This window comes from Ctenocephalides felis, unplaced genomic scaffold (assembly GCF_003426905.1).
Source record: "Ctenocephalides felis isolate EL2017-DRISC unplaced genomic scaffold, ASM342690v1 CF-g0.4_SCAFFOLD_01886, whole genome shotgun sequence".
NCBI classification, from domain to species: Eukaryota; Metazoa; Arthropoda; class Insecta; order Siphonaptera; family Pulicidae; genus Ctenocephalides; species Ctenocephalides felis.
In genome coordinates this window covers 139,929,607-139,946,733 of record NW_020538040.1, presented here as the reverse complement: position 1 = coordinate 139,946,733, position 17,127 = coordinate 139,929,607, and the positions used below count along the sequence as shown (strand labels likewise).

At 27.7% G+C, this 17,127-nt stretch overlaps 1 protein-coding gene across 5 annotated transcripts in view; it reads right to left on the bottom strand.

The window, feature by feature from the left end:
- LOC113377986 (rho GTPase-activating protein 7) overlaps positions 1-16,751 on the bottom strand; it is a 794,747-nt gene extending 777,996 nt beyond the window's left edge. For all 5 annotated transcript variants that reach the window (XM_026618466.1, XM_026618470.1, XM_026618468.1 and 2 more), the window contains exon 1: positions 16,116-16,751. The gene's annotated coding sequence lies outside the window, so the exon portion shown is untranslated. The remainder of the gene's footprint in view (positions 1-16,115) is intronic.
- Between the last annotated feature and the right edge of the window lie 376 nt (positions 16,752-17,127).

Here is a 17,127-nt window from a genome sequence, read left to right as displayed (position 1 = left end):
GTTCTTGCACACGCACACACACACACATAGTTTTTCCAAATTTGGTCTCATTCGATTCAGAATGGCTTGAAACATCGAAAAAACATAAAATTAGCGAATCGGATTTTTTTATGAAAACAAACTTTTCCTTCGGGAAGTTACTTAGTACCATTCCATATTACATTGTCTTTAGAGACATTTTAATGGTATTTTTCAGAAAAAAAAATTATTCCACTTTTCTCTTAAAATATTTACAAATTATTACAAAAACTTTCTTCAAGTTCAGTAACATTCTACTCTACATTAGCCCTCTAAAATAATTTTAACTGATTTTTTTCCATTTTACCCCAGGTTTCTCTAGAAATATTAAGTAGCCTTCGCAATGAGCTCGAATCCGTCGAATGTCAGGGTTAGTCACTCGTTGAACAACATGCCAATTGGAATGTGTTCATAAAAACAGAGTTTAAAAAATAAAAAATGCGATTGTGAAAAGACCAAATCGGTTCTGCTTATATGGACAATTTCGGAGATGTCATAACATTCACCGGCTGAGATTCGATAACGCGGACACTCTCACTTAAGACGAAATTATGAAATGGGAAAAAGTGTATAATTTCACATACTTAGTAATAATTAATACCAATTAATACTTTAACGCAAATATATTTATTAATTTAGTTATTTTTTATTTTGTTATACTTTATGCCATATAGGGTAGAACGGGTAAATAGGTTCACCACCGATATCCCAAAAACAAGTAAAGTTAAGAATTTTTAACAACAATATTTGAAAGTAGAGGGAAAATATGTATAACTTGCTATCATCTTGATTGTTACGACGTTGCTATCAGGAGATAAACAGCAGTGCTTAAAAATCCATAAAAAAGTATTTTCTTTCGTTGTTAATTTTGTTTTTGGTTGTGAGAAACGTATTTTAATTTACGAGAACTTAATATAATCTTTAAGTAAACGTTATTAAATTGTTTCATAAGATGTATAGTTAATTTTATTTTAGATTCAACAGTTTTTTTTATATAACTTTTATAGAGACTTACATGTCGGTTGTGTAAAAAGGACCAACTAAACCTTTACCCTGGCAAAGATGTAAACAATAAAAGCAGCACATAAAAAGTAAATTAAGTTAAAAAAAAAACAATTTTACAAGAGATAATTTAAATAGATAGTTATTCTAACTCTGGTGATGCATATTTCTGACGGAATACCAGATCAAGGTTATATACTGTGTTATCTCTGTAAAAAATGTACCCATTAAATTTATAGGGTATGATATCTTTAAATTTGAGACTTTTAAAACTAGTTTTCTCTTTTTTAGGATGTTTTATCTTGAAAATCTTAATTTTGTCGAGGTTTTAAAATAGTATTTGAAGATGAAGTTCTATTTTTCAATAACAATACATACTCGTATCTGTGAAAATACATTTAGATCTATTTCCCTAAGCTTCTACTTCTGAAACTAAAATGTAAATTCCATTTTAAAATTAAAATTTAAGAATTAGAATTTATAAAAAATAAATTATGCTACTGAATAATATTAATTTGAAACACGTGAAAGTTTTATACATTTATAACATTATAATATATAATATTTCTCAAGTGCCTTAAGACAAAATTGTAAATTTAGTTTTGAAATTAAACACCATGAAATTATGATTCTTTCGCCTCTATAGTAGTACCATAACTTTTTTTTTTTGAAATATGTTAAAACTTTCAAATTCTAGTATTTTATAACAATATATGTATATTTTTAAAAATAAATTTAGATATATTTCTCCAAGCCTCTGAAGCTAATAACGCTAATTTTAATATTAAGCTTCATAAAATTAGAATTTTTAAAAAGAAATACGTAACAAACTATAGTAATTTAGAAAAAGCTTTTAAACATTTTAAAACACCGATATATGCTCGTGGAAATAAATTTAGATATATTTGTCCAAGCTTGTGTGTGTATCTGAATCTAAAATGTAACTTTAATTTCAAAATAAAATTTTATAATTTAAAATTCTTAAATATAATATTGCCAAATTCAGATTTTCATTATATATTTATATTTTATTTTTGTAACAATATAAATCGTTGAAATAAAGTAAATTCTTAACAGGTATAGTAAAGTGAATTTCGAATGGATAACGTAAAAGTTATCGTAAAAAATAGTCTACTATGTAATTATAAAAAAATGTAAGTAATTATAAGTAAATTAGTAAAATTAGAAAGTACAAATATAACATAAAACAGAACGCTACCAAGCGCTGATAATTTATAAATATATAAAAAAGGTGAGTTAAAAAAATTATATTTTACTTAATAAATATTATACAATTCTTAGACATTAAAAGTGGAAGTAGAATCGGCTCATTTGGGCATAATAAATAAAAATTGGGTTATTCGTGGATATTGAAACAATAGCAATTTGTGATATTGAAACAGTGGGAATTTTAAATTGCCATCAAAGTATATCTTGTTAGTCGCATTATTATTGAATTTATATTACAAAGCTCCCAGATATTATATAACTGCGTATCAGTTGTCCTTCAGAATTAATAGAGTTTTTTAAAATAAGATTGCAGAGAATTGTTCCCTAGAAACTGTGCAATTACTATATTGTTTACTAATGAATATCCATCTCTATAAAATTTTGCTTAGGTTCGATTGTGAGAATATTTTAACTAAATGCAAATCAACGATTTTAATCTTCAGAAAATGATAGATGTCACGTATAATGTAATAAAAATTCCGAAAACTGATTGGGTAAATAGTATGCGGAAGTGTTTTCAAAATTCAAAGAATCGAGAGAAAAAACTATTTACAATATTTATTGATCTAATGGTAATGCATAACAGTAATTTATTTGTTTATGAATAAACAAATTCATATCGATCCAAGAGCATCATTTAAATTTAAATTTAAATAAAAGCATAATTTGCTACAATAAATATTATAAAATATTATTCATTTAATATTATACAACAATCAAAGTTATTAACAGAAATCTTTAAGTTATGGGGCCAAATTATACATAAAAAAATAAATAATTACAGAAAAAATAAATAAATAAATAAATAAGCATACATAAAAATAAATTACAAATGAAGAAAAATAAATAAATAATAAATAAAATTAAAAAAACTAATTGTAGTAATTGCTCCTACAATAAATATACGTTAAATCTAATGAAAATCTTAACTACATTATTATTTAAATTTAATAAAAAGTATAAAATTTACTTTAAAATATAGACAATAGACATGTTTCCAAGTTCAAATAAGATTAGTAAAAACTACCATTAGGTCGCTTTATTGATAAAACAAATTTATCAAAAATTGAGTAAAATTTGGTTTGCCTTGTAACGGCCATCAGTAAAAATAATAATCAAGTGAACGAAAAATTTAAATAGCTTTTTTCAAAAATAAGTATCTTAATTAGTTTCTGTTATGCAAAATAACAAATAAAATAAATACCTAAATTCTGAGAATTCATAAAAAATATCGATCGAATGCCAAGGTTATCACATGGATTATGAACGCATTTCTGTAATATTAGCAAATATTGATAATAAATAAATAACATTTACAGTATTTTGCATAATATAATTTGCCAAAAATTGATATAGGTATATCCATTACAAAAAAATTAAAGATAATTTAAAAAAAAACGTTGATGCTTAAAACTTAAAGATATAAAAGTCAAATTAAAAATAAAAACAATAGCAAAATAGTACAGAAAATTTGCGAAAGAATTAATATACTTTCTGTAACTTACTGAAGATTAGATTAAAAATATTTATCTTCTAGTTAGATTCAAAATGTTTTTTTTTATTATTTGAATAGAAAATAAAAGCATCAAAAAAATGTATTTATAGAAATAGTAATTAAAACAAAAAATTTATGACGATCAAAGAACATTTTAAAACTAGTAAATAACTTAGTGTTAGTAAATTTATAAAAAACTTTTAAATTAGCAGATCTGAGATCTCAGTGTTTTAACCTTTGTAGTTTCTATTATTATTTTGACACAAAATATAACAAACGTGAGTACAAGTTAGGCATGTTGCCAATATTCGCAACATAAGTCATAAATGTTTTACTACTCTTTAATATGTAATATTCATATCTTTTTTAAATTATTGAGAATAAAACATAAAGAAGTATTTAAAATTTTATCAAAGTTATTTGCACTTGAAATGTCTGTTTTATACGTTAAATAATAAAAATATTTGGTACATCTCCTTGCAAAAATAGTCTTTTAATTGGTTTAATTTAATACCTTATTGAATTGGTGGATTTGGATGTTGGCTAAGATTAAGATGATACTTGTTGATCATGTTCCATATTACTTTATGAACAGTTGGCAAATATAAGTCATTAGTAATGGTCTCATTAGTTACCTACTTGAAAGCATTTACAATGGCTCTAAAATTTTAAGCATTGTCCCCACAGCTCATCGCCATATGTCCAGATCAGCACTATGACTACTTTATATAATATTTTCTCTGTTACAGTAATTTTACTGTAGTTTTACGAAAATGTATTGCACTTTTTAAATCCTCTTATCACTTTCTAAAATCTATAAATATCAAGGCAGTGCAAACAAACAAGCTAATATATTTTGACGCCTCGTTGTTCAACTCGTGTCATATGTAATCTATTACAAAATTAGATTTGGCACTGCGCCGTATTGTTATGATATCATGCCAAGATTGACGTCCAATAATTTAAATGTATTATTATACTTCTTATCATTTGATCCTATTGTATAAAGATTACTTTATTGCCGCGATATGAGCAGCAATTAAAATCAAGATCTTATATTATAGAAAACAAACTGGAGATTATATTATCATTTTATTTCTATAACGGAGAGAAATTTCTTAGATTTTGGAAAACTATAACCATCATTATTTTTTATATTATTATTGCCATTTTCAATCGCAATTATTATTTTGAATACACTAATTAATTTTATTACATATTTGTTCTTATTTGATTTACTCGTATATAACATATGGTAGTACATAATGAGATAATAAAACTTACTTACCGTAGGGTAAGTTATAGTAATCGCAAAAAATCGAAAATGAAAATTTTTATATATCTTTACGTTTCAAGGGTTTCTGAACATTTTGGCCCACCTTAGAAAAACTTGATGTATGTGTATGTTTGTGTGTGTACGTGTGTGTGTGTGTGCGGATACAAATTTTTGTCGACGATTTCGGGAACACCGAACAACCGATTTAAATAATTCAAAAAACATTCGATTCGTAATGATAAGAAGACGTACTAATTAGTTTTTGGCATAAGCAGGTCTAGCCGATCCGAAGATACGGGGCAAAAAGTGCCAAAAACGGTATATTTTCATAGTAAGACATTTTACTTGTATTGACAAGATGAAAAACTGATTAATTTTTCGGAAGGCAGATCTTGCGGTTTTGGAGATCTAGTAAAAAAAGTAAAAAAAAAATGCCATTTGGCGGTCAAAAATAATCATTAAACATATGCACATCAAATTATCAGATATTTTATGGAGATTTTAATAAGGTGTATTAATTTTCTTTACATTTCTGTAAATTCCATAACGTCGTTTGTCCGTTAAACGGCGACGACGCGCTTACGCGCTTCGATTTTTCGTCTCTATGCAGCTAGTGCAGTGCGATTGCATTGAAAAAAATTTAAAATTTTTCAAAAATCTAATTTTTTCCAAGTTGAAAAAAAAATCTTTTTCAAAAAAATTAATTTTTGGTACGGAAAGTTCAATTTGCCATACACCACTAGTTGATACACCATATGATATTGTCATACAAAATTTAGGTTTTTTTAATTTTTACTCGAAAGTTGTTTGTATGATTATTCCGCAAAATTGAACTAGTGCATTGCATCGTGCCATAAGGCGAATTGCTGGAACTTTCCGTATCAAAAATTAAATTTTTTAAAAAAGCTTTAAATTTTTTGAAAACTTTGAAAAAAAATAGATTTTCGAGAATTTTGAAATTTTTGTAAAGAATTGTCTTATTCGAAAAATCTATTACCAGCATATTAAATAATTTTTCATTTCAATATATTTCATTAAATTAATTTTTTTTTGCATACTTTTTTATTTTTATATATAAAAGTTCTAGAAAATGTTGATTTTAACATTTTTAATATTGTAAGAACAGAAACCTTGTGGTTACAAGGTCAGATTCTCGACCCCTGCACCAAGTCTATCCCAAACCCTTATTACAATATTTTTTTTATTCATTCAATATTATACGAAAATCAAAGTTATTGACAGAACTCTATAAAATATATATCTAAAATTCAAAATATTTAGTTTTTTTTGTTATATTTTATAATATAGCTTAGTATCTATAATTGCACCAACTGCCATTCTATTCCAATTTCGAACGTGGCTTATACAACTACTGCTTTTCAGTTTCGATTTCAATGTAGGAAACATAATAATTATTATGTGCCGAACTCAATTATTAATTATTTCTGTTGATATTTCGTTATTGTTTCAATGGCACGTTCGTGACTAATCGTAAGGTATTGCACTTAAAATGCAGGGATATGCAATTAATACCGTTCACTGTATAATTTTTAATTTTTCTTTAGGACTGAAATTACTGTTCGAAATCTCTACTGATATTAAACACAGATGTAGGTATATTGCCCCGAGAAAGAGAGGAATAATCATGATTGCCTTAGTATTTTACTATCAATCTTGGCTGCTGGTACCATTATGAGCGACGTTTAATTGCCCGAACAGTGACATCACAGTTAGGGAACGATCGTATGCCTAATAAAGTGCGGATAATACAAGGGCGGTAGATTTGACTAATTCGATGCTAATTTAGATTAATTTTATTTACGAGTTTAAGTGCAACGGTCCATGGAAAATTCACATAGGCTCGAATTTAAATTCGATATCAAGGAGTACGACTTTTCGCTTCATCTCTTTGAATTTAGGAATGTTGAATTATATAGGATCAACTTGATCGACATTCTGTTTGACAAAAAAATCTTTGGGTTAAACAAAATAATCGATTACAATATTAACAAATTTATTTGTTTTCTTTTTCAAAATGCAATTACACTCAGTTTTGATACCAAAAACATTTAGTAATTATGACTAAGAATTTAATTATTTTTTCAAACAAAATTTTAAAATCAGATGACAATTATTCTGAGAACTCTTTAAGTTGTAACGCTACATTGAACATAAATAAATATAAAATAAAAGAAAAAAAAATCCAATGAGCAATTGACTATGGAACATAATTTTTAACTTTCCGTAAGGGCTCGCTCGTAGGTAAGCGGTTAAGAGCGACGGGACTTGTTTCAGAGGTCCCGGGTTCGATACCCATTTCGAGCAGCCTGTTGTCAGGCAACAGTGACAACGATTTTCACTTGGAAATATAAATAGCAATATATTTCCAAGTGAAAATAGCCCTCAGCCGGCATTGTTGCACCATACTTGCCCTATTACAGAGATTGTAATAAAAATTTATCATACAGAGATGTGACAATTGTTTGGGTTGCCATCTGTAATGAAACAAACGCAGTTTGTAAGATATTAATCACAACAGCTCATAGAACCCATAAGTTCTGATCGCTGTTCAAATAAAATTAAAAAAAAAACTTTCCGTATGATAAGTTATAGTAATCTCAAAAAACCGAGAATGTTTTTTTTTGCATATTATTCCATTTTAAGACCCTCTGAACATTTTGGCATACCTCCGAAAAAATGATGTACGTGTGTGTATTTGTGCAAGATTTGAAGCGCACGGTTTAACCGATTTGATTGATTCAAAGAATATTCGATTCCTATTGATGAGGAGACGTGGTGATTCTCGGTTTCGGAGATCCAAAAAAATAAATAAATCTTAAACTCCTGCCATACACTAAAAAACAATGGCTAAAAACTAAACTTTTTGAAAAGCAATATGTTTTTTAACATTTTCACACAAAATGTGATTGCAATAACAAAAGTCAAATAACTATAAATTCATTCTAATCTTTTCGTTTGATTTTTTTCGTTATATTTTTATTATAAAAAGAATTATCACTGGTTATAAACTTCCCGAAGAAGAAAGCACAATTTTTTGGATGTTTTAAGTGATTCGGAAGCGCTTGACCCCAAACTAAAAAAATATTAGCAATTAATGCAATTTGCCTTAAGGCAAAATATGACTTACAATTTGTTTCAATTAGCAAAAACCTGATGCTGAATTGAATCTAGTTCCTAAATTATTTTTATAAAAATGTTTGGCTATCAACAAATTAAGCATATACCTGATTCTGAAATGTACCTAATTTTTAAATACATTTAAAAAAAATTGTCATTAACGAATTCAAGGGTCATCAAATAATATATAATAATAAATAATGATAAATTCTTAGATCATTTACTAAATTATTGAAATGTTAACCATTTGTTAGCCAATCGGTGAAAAACAAATAGCAATAAATAATATAAAAACATTAACGTTAATATTAAGAAATGTCGGAAGTACCATGATAATTTTAATATTTATTTTTTTTAATTTATATGTTTAATTTCAAACAAAAATTAAATAAAGGATATATATGAAATTTTATTTATTTTTTGTTTTTTTTGGGATATACTGCTAAATGATGACACATATGTAGTGTCAAAACGTTTAGAATAAATATATCTTATTATTTTATTAGTTTCGACTTATTGCCTACAAACATTTCAAGAATGTGTCAACGTCAATAAAAAAAACTCAATTTATGTATATACGTATGCATTCATCAAAAACTAGTAATTATAATTTCTTACAGTTAATTCCAATTATGAAACAAGTGAAATTTCAAGTGCGTAGTAAGAGTTACTGGGTTCAAATTAAATAATTTTGATCAAAGCGATTTGTATAACCAGTTGTCAACATCATGACTAATTTATGACAGCAAGTTTTTGGATATAACTCGTTGAGTGTTTAATTAATTTCATCGCTCTGTTTTGAATGTTAATTTCGAATTAATATACGAGACTAAACGTGTCAGCGGTCGAATTCCATTGAAAAATTTGAAGAATTTTGAGAACATTTATTACATGATGCTGGATGCACTTGATTCAAACACATCAATAATATTTAATTTAGACTAAAATTAAAACTAAAATGATGCAATTGATGTATAATTAAGATATAAATACATATTTCTGTTATATTATTGATTACAATCTATCATATTACGATATTCAGTAATTGTTTTGATTATAAGGCTTAAACTATCTTTATATATTAATAATTTTAACTATCTCTATATACTCTAAGTATTTGTTGACATTTTATATATGCATCTATACCCACGAAAAGCGATTTTAACTTGAGGTTATATTTGAAATCTATAACCTCAAGTGATAATTTGACATCAATGCTGCCTGACTTGAGGTTGCATTAGAGATTGGAAATTTGACATAGAAGCTGCCTAATGTCGGACTTGGCCATGGCTGGGATCGAACCTAGAACTATATTGTGCTAGTCCAAGTCTGAACTGATTACGCCACCGTGGGCCCATAAATACAAATTTAACGCTTTATTGAAATTTGGAATATTTTTTTATATTGTTGTAATATTATCTGAACAATGAAACAATCAAATAATCAAAACACGTACAAGTTATTATAATGCTCTATAAATGTATTCTATTTTAAAACTAACTAGGCAAAAGCAAGAAGAACTCTTCATTAAATTAAAGTATTCGTACACATATGTATTTAAAAACTTTGTCACGTTTTAGAATTATGTTTTATATAATGTATTACATCGCGCGTTGTAACCACAGATAATCCATGTGGCCATATGAGTTCAGTGGCACACATTAATTGTTTACATACTTCACTTTTTTATATTTTTTTATTTATTTATTTAACAGCTAATAGAATTTTATCAGCTTTTGTGCTGGCTTCTTTAATAACGTGGCTTTTATAGGTGGCAACCCAAACGGTTGTCCTATCTCTATTTGATAAATTTTTATCATTACAATTTCTGCACTACTAAGGACTTTTTTTCTTGATGCAAACGCTGTTTTCACTTGGGAACATATTGCTGTCTAGATTTCTCTTGACATCAGGCTGTCCGAGGTGGTTACCAAACCTGAAACTTCCTATAGTCCAGTCATTTAAGCTACAATTAGGTAAGAATCTCGGAATTCGAGATACCCAGCTGTAAGTCTGTAAATACTTGTATTTTGCACCCTAAAAGTTGTCTTAAAACCTACATATGGCAGGGTGTACGCAACATATGTAGGTTTTGAGACAACTTTTAGGGCACAAAATACAAGTATTTACAGACTTACAGCTAGGTATCTCGAATCCCAAGATGAACTTACTATAATGACTGGACTACTATTCGAAACCATAACTTTAGCCACTAAACTACGGAGAAGCTCTAAAATTTTCACTGTGCTATATACATATGTTGCGCAGGACATTAGACTTTAAAAAATTTAAATATAATTTATGATTTTTTTCTTATCAATTTCTTGTCAATTATAATTTTGGAACAAAATGTGAGGTTTTTTAGTACCGTAAAATTTTTGCATTAGTAATTTCTAAATTAGTTTCTTAAGTAATGAAATCGTAATTGTTGTTTAAACCTGTTCTTTAAACCAGTGTTTCCCCATGTAAGGTCCATCAGGAAGATAATTTGAATCTTATTTTAATAGTTTAAAGGAATAATACGATATTTTTTGGTTTGGTTAATTGGTCAGATAAATTTATTGATTGACAATCAAGATCAAGAGAAATATGACCAATGGTACAAAAAGAATTTGATTAATTATTTATGTTAAAATTATAAATACATAATTTCTTTAAAGTGTTTTTGGCTCTATTCTATTTAAATAATCAGGAACACACATTTGATATTTTCTAGCTAAATTGACAATAAATATGTTTTTTTGTTTATATTTGAGTTACATTATGTCCATTGTTATATAACAACATTCAGTAATTGTTAATTAACTTCCCGTAGGGTAAGTTATAGTAATCGCAAAAAAATCGAAAATGAAAATTTTTATATATCTTTACGTTTCAGAGGTTTCTGAACATTTTGGCATACCTTAGAAAAAATGGATGTATGTGTGTGTGTATGTGTGTGTGTGTGTGTGTGTGTATGTGTGTGTGTATGTATGTACGTGTGTGTATGTATGTGCGGATACAAATTTTCGTCGACGATTTCGGGAACACGGATAAACCGATTTGAATAATTCAAAAAACATTCGATTCGTATTGATAAGGAGACGTGCTGATTAGTTTTTGGCGAAGGCAGGTCTAGCCGTTCCAAAGATACGGGGCAAAAAGTGCCGAAAACGGTAACTCAGTTTTTAAGAGAACGGAGCGTCCGATTTGAATAATTCAAAAAACATTTTACTTGTATTGACAAGATGAAGAATTGATTAAATTTTCATGAAGGCAGGTCTAACGGTTTCGGAGATCAAATGAAAAAAGTAAAAAAAAATGCCATTTGGCGGCCAAAAATGATCATTAGACATATGCACATCAAATTATCAGATATTTTATAGAGATTTTAACAATAAGTATGAATTTGGTTTACAGTCCTATGGGTTCCGTACCAGTGTTTACGCGTTAGGCGGCGACGTGGCGCTTTACGCTCTTTGATAATTCGTCTTTATGCAGTTAAAGCAGTACGATTGCTTTGAAAAAAAGTTTAGATCTTTCAAAATATGTCACAATAAGGAAAATATTTTTTTTTTCAAAAAAAAAAAAAATAAAAAAAAATTTTTTTTCGAAAAAAAAATTTTTTTTCAAAAAAAAGTAATTTTTTGTCCAATTTATAGTTTTTCAAAAATCTTATTTTTTCGAAGTAAAATTTTTTCAAAATTGTTAATCGTTTTTTAAAAAAAAAATAATTTTTGGTACGGGAAGTTCCAGCAATTTGCCTTAAGGCACGATGCCTTAATTGCCTTAAGACAGAATTCCACTTACAGCTAGTTTAATAATTCGCTACTAAAAGGCTACTGGCCAGTAGCTTTCCTTTCTAGTTATAATATATTTTTAAAGCAAATAATTAGTAGTTATGGCTTAATTTCTTATGCAGAAATGCTCCGAAAAGCTATATTTATTTGATATATTCAAGATTTATGATTTCAGATGAAAGTCTGATATCACTAGTACTTGATATCAGCAGTATAAGGTGGGTATTGAAAACGGGACCAGTGGTTGCTAGACCTATTTCTTACCATGCAATTCTAATATATTTCTCATACTACAGTAGATCATGCCTAATTCCAATGAATTCTTCATAATTTACTGCATTGAAGTTTCAAAAATATTCAATTTTAAAATTCAAGAAAGGCTTAAATTTAAATAAAAATGATATATAATCACCTCCATTTTCTCTTTAGTCAAATACCTTAAATAAACATTAAGATACCATGAGTATGTTATATGTGGCGGAAGTAAAACAGAAGCGTTCTACGAATTAACTCGTACTGGGCGCCTAAACACAAATTTCGACCTACGAGATAACTTGTTTTTATAGTATAAATTCAATGAGAAATAATATATTTGAATCACACATTATCAAAAACTGGTCTTAAGAAATTGGTGAGAAATGTGGGTTTCCTCTCAATCTGTCAATGTGAGAGAAAATCAATTAATCGGTTTTATTATTTGATGTGAACTGACCATTGCCTTTAAGAGATTTTTGATCTATGATGTTTAAGTACCATCGTCTAACAATTGTTTTATTGTTAAAAAAGTACGGTATATTATCTGAAATATAGTACAAGCAAAAGTAATTATTGCTAGTAATATTAGGTTTCTTAGTTTGACACGATGAAGCATTTAGCCATCTACATTTTTTACCCACTAAAACTGTAAAGAAGACTGGTTACGGTTGTGCCAGGGGTACGGTAGTGACATAACAGCTGAACTAAGCTGATTTTGAAATAGGCTCCACAAGGAGCAAGATGAAGTATGTTTGTTCAAACAAGTTTCCATTATCGCGTTGAGTCGGCGCCGTACAATAACATGACCGCATTGCAGTGGGCGGTTGTGACACTCGCCTTTTTCTTGTATAATTTAATTTTGACTAATCCATCGTATTAAAGGATAGTATTTCATTATTTCTACTGAACTACTTGCCGATCAAAAAAAAAATTGCACAACAGTACCCAGTCTCCTCTACTATTCAGAAGAAATTTAATTTTATATCTATTTTTTATTATTATATTGAAATGTACTCTTACTGAATTGTACTTTTTATCTACTCATTTTCATTAATTTATTATATTTGCTATGTATAAACTAAGGACAATTGTAAATTATATGTTGCAATAATAAAAATTCCTATATTATTCGCCGTTCTACATATTTATTGAAACTTTATCATATTAATATACATCAATAGCAATTAACAATATACATTACTTTTTTATTACAAATTTTTACTACAATGATATAGTAGTTCATTTCTAATAAAGTTTTAATTGACAAAAAAGGAACTTAATTTTGCTAAAGGTTTTGGATATATTTTTCTTTGCCATTTATCAAATTTCTATCAAATATAATTATGAAAATATAATACATACAGGACAATGAGTAAAAGTTAGCAGTATTATGCTAAAAGTTAGTTGGTTGACAATACACCAGTATCACAAGTGATTTATAAAGTTTCAATATAGTAATTTAGATTAACCCTTTCGCCCCGGATACTGCCGCTCAGGCGGCAAAATTCATATGAATCTCGGAATTCGCGGGAGGAAAGTGTTAAAACATTAGTTGAAGCAAATCGTTGAGAAACAACACGTGAGATAAGAGATAGGTTAAGTTCATCAAATTCAAATGTATATGACCGTTGTTATTTTTTGTAAATTTTCAAACAGTGGACACAAAAATGGTTGTATATCAAAACTTTTTATACATGTCCAGTTACATAATAAAAAAATGTGACGAAAGCATTGTTAAATGCATACACCTATAAGCATAGATTGATTTATGCTCGATATTACGTATTGACCAAGCTATAACTCATAAGATTATCCCAAGATTGACGTCACACATATACTATTATATATATATATATATATATATATATATATATATATATGTTCTGTCCTAATGATCAGGCGCTACATCAATGAAATTGTATGAATATTTAAAAGTTTATTTTCTATTTACACGTTTTGTAGATTTCATTTCTGATACAAAATTGGGAATCAATTCATAATTGATATAATATATTCATTCTAATTAGCAGTTCTACTTATTTAGTTGTTTATTTATATTTTTATTTGTTTTTATTGTGTTAAGTTTAATAGTTATGCCTTTTTCATTTGTTGTTATAATTCACAATTTATACTCATTTACCTCATAGATCATTTTATTTTTAAGTTTATTCTATATAATCACAAAATTTAAATTCAATATATCAAAATTGAAAAGGCTTACTACTGGGTAACCTTTTAGATCTAATGTTTAATATTTAATTTTTTTTATTTATTTCTTCATTAACAGCAATCAGAATACATATTTCATATATCATCAAAATTACTGAATGTCTTTCTTTTTGTAAAGACAGATTGTAATTCAATAAAGAGATAAAAAAAATCATAATTGAGGCGCAAGGGCTATGAATATTTTACTTTTATTTTGTGCTATATATTAATGCACTTAATATTTAATATATCCATAAAAATATATGTTTAATTAATCATACTATATATAAGCATAAAAAATAGTCACATTCGGCAAAACTCTTATTGTTATTCGAGTAAAGGTTAAACTGCTAAAAATAAAGTAAGATAAACTTAAATAAATACGTACTTACGTATTTGTTGTATATATTTCGCAAATAATTCATTAGCAATTTATTTTTTACTTCTTGCTAGTTATTTTTATATTTTTATATACCAAAATTTAATTAAGATATAATTTAGTACATTAATAAAAGGTGAACCACTGGGTTTTCCTTTTAAAATTCTGTTATTTGTCAAACTAATTACTAAATGTCTTTCTGACAGATTGTAATTTATAAGAAAAAAAATTGATATCCAGAATTTTTATGCGAAACGAATCAATAACAGTATACAAAATGTTCAAACATTTTGCATTCATACAGATTACAATGTATTTGCTATATATCAAATTAAATTGAATCGAATCTACAATATATAATTTTATATTAATTTTTTTTTGTTCCTCATACTAACGCATTCTGTACTTTCAAAACGAATATTATCCAAAAATATTTTATTTATTTTGAGTTTCAATTAATATAGATTTAAATATTGTGAACTGATCTCATTACCTCATCTCATATATACATACATATACATATTATATATTTTATATATTCGACATTTGATATATTTTATACAATAAGTATTTACATAATAATTATAGAATGATTAAACTTTGAGCTCGAAGAACTCATACAAGCAAATAACAAAAAATTATAAGAAACATTTTTTGTAGAACAGTTACTTTAGGAAAACACGAATAGTTACTTTTAATTCATTTGTCGCTGAGTTATAAAATTCTAAAAAACGAATGAAATTTTTCTCATGTCATTTCCATAAGAAACTTTGCTTGAAATGCGGACTATCTTAAGGTTAATATTAGAAACACAAACTTTCAGATAATTTTCTTTTATTAATTATTAAGCATTTAAGCCCCTGGGAGCAAAAAAATTCGAAAATATCCATATTAAGGACCACCCTAATTCATTGAAGCCTTCATTACAAACATTGATTTATTTATGTATTTATATTATATATATTTTTTCTAAATAAGTGTATGTAGTCAATAATTTTAGTTAGTATTCATTGAAATTATTATTGCCTCGAATAAGATAGATAACGCGCTGATCAAAAATTGCGCGCAATCATCTTTCCAAGATTGTTATTTATCAAATAAAATACTTATTGTGATACGTCACATAATTCGCAAAAGCATCAGACAATCGTAAAAACGATTAATACCAGTATGTTCGCAAAGATAAAATCCACTCATTAAGTACGGCATTTAAAACTGAAATATGCGAATGACAAGATAGTGATCACCTTTTGAGATGAAACAAGTATGTGTTTTGTCCTTGAATAGAATCTGTATATTTATTATTGCATAGAAACTATGAATAAGCAAACATACCTACTATACGACGAGTTACATCACGAGCCATAACATAATAGACTGATACAGCTTAATTAATTGTAGTAAAGGACACGTACTATCAGGGTAATGGATCCTTGTTAACACTTGAGGCACATGAACTTAACACTTGGGAACATAAACTTATTTACAACACAAAACACTCACTAACAGATACTTTATAGTAGTTCTTGAAGAAACTACTCACTGGAAAGGTCTTATAGTAATTTATCCATAAATTGTAATAAATAGCACAACATATAAAACTGTTTAGTTTTGTATTATTTTAAAAGAGCACAACACTTTAACACTTTTTCGTGTAATTATCTATTATTATAAATATTTCTATGTAATTTTTTTTTGGGAGGAAAAGTTTCCTTTTTCACTTTAACACTGATATTTGTTTGTATCTCACACCACTGTAGCAAACACGAGGCAAACTTTAGTGTCACAAAATTGATCGATTCCTGTATTTATGTGTAGTTTATTGACAGACCGGACACGTGACACGACGTTCGATCGGAAGATAAGGTGCATACATATTTTATAATATAAACACACGTATACAATTGAGTTCCTATAGATATAATATCGTATATACGAAATATGAATGAATTCCGTCCGTCCGTACGAGCGGGTACGTGCGTATCGAACTGCGCGCGCAGGAGTACTGACTCGGAACCGAGCGCGGGCTGCTCAGTTTGAATCAGTCGGAACTCCGTCGTCGGAAGCATGAGAACTGCGGAGGGCTTGTTGCCTTGTTGTATTGGTGAATCGTACGGGACCGCCGAACGATTGTAGTAATATAACTGAAGATATATGAGCCGCTCAGTGCACACACTTACTAACTCCATTAAAAAAAAAAACTAGCTGTAAGTGGAATTCTGTCTTAAGGCAATTAAGGCATCGTGCCTTAAGGCAAATTGCTGGAACTTCCCGTACCAAAAATTATTAATTTTTTAAAAACGATTAACATTTTTGAAAAAAATGTACTTTGAAAAAATAAGATTTT